Source organism: Gossypium raimondii, chromosome 13 (genome assembly GCF_025698545.1).
Source record: "Gossypium raimondii isolate GPD5lz chromosome 13, ASM2569854v1, whole genome shotgun sequence".
NCBI lineage: Eukaryota > Viridiplantae > Streptophyta > Magnoliopsida > Malvales > Malvaceae > Gossypium > Gossypium raimondii.
This window is the reverse complement of record NC_068577.1, coordinates 18,543,545-18,547,127: the sequence shown is the minus strand read 5'-3', so window position 1 is coordinate 18,547,127 and position 3,583 is coordinate 18,543,545. Positions and strand designations below refer to the sequence as shown.

General features: G+C 32.7%; 1 non-coding gene across 1 annotated transcript; it reads right to left on the bottom strand.

Annotated features, from left to right (window-relative positions):
* Positions 1 to 1,341: 1,341 nt before the first annotated feature.
* LOC128036339 (small nucleolar RNA R71) lies at positions 1,342 to 1,448 on the bottom strand. The gene has a single exon (XR_008193137.1). It is a non-coding gene; the product is annotated as a small nucleolar RNA R71 (small nucleolar RNA).
* Positions 1,449 to 3,583: the final 2,135 nt, after the last annotated feature.

Genomic DNA, 3,583 nt, shown 5'->3' with positions numbered 1-3,583 from the left:
TCTATTTTACATAATAAATATTTAGTTGTTCTCAATTATGTGTGCTTAATTCTTGGTTTAACATTTCTAGAATATTGATCCATGATTGATGTGCTTAAAACAGAGGAGGAATAGACCCTGTTTAAGAGTAGATCTTGCATAAATGAATGGAGTTACATGCAATCCTAGAAATAGAACGACATAAATCTATCGAATTAGAGTCAAATTGAATAGGGGAATCCATAAATCAAGTTAATGCGATAATATGGGTTTTAATTAGAAATAAATTTTAAATAATCAACCTATAGCCAGTTGTTCTTACTCTCAAAATATATATTAGCATAATTTAGGGATTTCTACGGATCAATATACTAAGTGAAGAAATTGCGTAGTTTAGATTGATAATGACAGATGAAATCTAAGTGAATTCTTTCTTGGGCATTGTTTTGCTTCTTGTTTGTTAATCTGTTATTTTCCTATTTTTTTTTGTGCCGTGTTCATAGTTAATTAATTTAGTTAATTTTATTTTTAATTGATTACTCAAATTTATCGGTTAAATAATAGAAAGGAAATAATTACTAGTACTTTTAGTTTTCGTGGGAACAATATCTTATCTTACCGTAGCTATACTATTAATTGATAGGTACACTTGTCTTAGTTAGATTTTAAGTTGGTTTATGATTGCATCAAGTTTTTTGCATCGTTGTCGGAGACTAAAATATGAGGAAAACTTAATTTCTATTAATTTAGCCATTTTATTTTTATTTTAATATTTTTATTTTTAATTTCATTTTACATTTTAATTTTTCGTTTGTTTGATTCTGACAAAACCTATTGGAATTGTTAATTTTTTACAATGAGATTGAGAAAACTGCTCTAAAAAATTGGAGAGAAGTTAGAAAAGTAAGGCAAGATCAACAGATTTTAATAAACAATCAAGAGCAAAATGACATTACTATAGAGATGGATGATAATCAAAATAATCAGTAGCTTCCTCATACTATGTATGATTATGCTCAGCCGATTTTGATTAAGGCTGAATCGAGTATCGTTAGTTCGACTATTCTTTCAAACAATTTTGAGCTGAAGCCGAACACAATTCATATGGTACAGCAATATGTTCAGTTTGATGGGTTGCAAGATGAAGATCCGAATGCTAATTTGGCTAACTTTCTAAAGATCTATGACACATTCTAGATCAATGACATTATTGATGATGTCATACACTTATAGTTGTTCCCATTCTCTTTGAGGAGCAAGGCAAAACAATGGTTGAATTCACTTCGACAGGGTTCTATCACGACTTGGGATCAGATGACTGAGAAGTTTTTGTTGAATTATTTTCCACCGGTTAAAACAACTAAGTTAAGGACCGTCATCTCTTTTTTTTCTCAAATTGATTTGGATACATCATATGATGCATGAAAGAGATTTAAGGATCTTTTGAGAAGGTGCCCTCATCATGGGTTACCTTTTTGGTTACAAGTTCAAACCTTTTACAACGGTTTGAATCCCTAGACTAGGAAACTAATTGATGCAACAACTAGCAGAACATTGAATAATAAAACACCTGAGGCAGCTCAAGAGTTTATTGAGGAGATGGCATTGAATAACTATCAGTGGCAAGTCATGATAACAAAATTGATTATAGCAGCTAGTGTTTTTAACATGGATGCAGTTGCTATGTTGGCAAGTCAAGTGGAAACAATGAGTAAAAATATTGATGGGTTGAGTTGCAATAACAAGATGAATTTGGCAATGCAATGTGATGCAATTGGAGCGAGGATAATCAATCTAGAATGTTTACCCTTTGTTTCTAACATGGAGCATAAGGAAGTCAACTTTATGGGTAACAATTTTATACCTCAAAATAACCCCTATAGCAATAACTATAATCCAGGATGGAAGAACCATCCACATTTTTTCTTGGGGTGGTCAAGGTAATCAAAGGTCACAACCCCTTCGTGTTTTCAGCAACCTTATCAGCAAGAAAAAATTGAACCTTGAGAAGATGTTAGCTAAATTTAATTAAGTGTCTGAAACTCGATTTCAAAACACTAAGATAGCTTTGAAAACTCAGCAAGCATCGATTCAAGGCCCTGAAAAATAGATTCGAAAGCTTGTTAAACTAGTTTTGGAGAGACAGCAAGGTAGCTAGTAATACTGAAACTAACTCAAATAAGCAAGTCCACGCAATCATTGTTTGAAGTGTCGAAGGGTTAGTCGAGCCTAAAAAGAAACTGAATTTAGAACCTATTGAGAAAAATGATGGGGTTGAGGAAAGAAAAAAAGAGCATAAGACGGTGATGAGAGAATACAAACCACGAATTTCATATCCAGCAGTATTGAAGCAATACCGCATAAAAGAATAATATGGTAAATTTCTTGAGTTTTTAAAAAAATTGCATACTAACTTACCTTTTGTTGAAACTCTCTTGTAGATGACCAGCTATGAAAATTTTTTGAAGGAGTTGTTAACAAATAAAAGGAAGTTCGATGACTTGTTAATTGTGGAGGTCAATGAGGATTGCTCGGTCATTATCCAAAACAAACTACCCAACAAACTTAAAGATCCATGGACTTTTACTATTCTTTATCTTATTGGTAGTTTAAATATTGAAAAAGCTTTGGCTGATTTGGGGGCTAATATAAATGTTATGGCTTATAAAATGTTCAAACAATTTGGTCTCGGGAACCAAAACCCACTAGGATGAATATTCAATTCGCTGACAGATCAATTAGGTATCCTAGGGGTATTATTGATGATGTACTTGTTAAAGTTGATAAATTTATATTCCCTATTGATTTTGTTATATTGGACATTGATGAGGATATTAAGGTACTCATGATCTTACGTCGACCCTTTTTAGCCATTGTCAAAACTGTTATTGATGTGGGTAATGGTGAGCTTGTGTTAAGTGTAGGTGATGAAAAGGTTACTCTCCAAGCAAGTGATTTTGTTAGAGTTACTAGTGAGCGAGATGATACTCGATATTTTGTTAATGTTAGTAATCATGTAGCTCGACATTCTTTGTAGGAATTCACTAATTAATACGTGTTCAAAAAATATCGATGATAAAAATCAAGGGACGAGTGAAGAACGAATGGTGCAGCTCGATGAATTAGATGAATGACAAAAAAAGGTTAATGAGAACCCAATAGCGCACAAGGAAATAACAAAGCAACACCATGATGCACGTAAAGAGGACAACCCAATTCAAAGTTGGGGACAAAGTACTGCTAGATAAATTAGGTCCACTAATGTTCCCTTCAAAGCTTAAGTCAAAAGAGTCGAAACCATTTGTGGTGCAAAACGTATTTTCATACGGAACCATTGAGGTAACACATCCCGATTACAGCACATTCAAGGTAAATAGTCTTCGTCTCAAACTTCATTGTGGCAGTAATACTGACAATGAGATAAAGGAGTTTCGGCTTTAAGATTCGCCTTAACCGTTAGCTTGAAAAGGAAAGTTGAGCTTAGACTCTAAATAAGAACTTCTCAGGAGGTAACCCGAATGTTTTTATTTTACTTATTTATTCATTTTAATTTCAAGCTATTTTTTAAAAAAATGAAAAAAATTACGAAGAAAAAAAAGAAAAA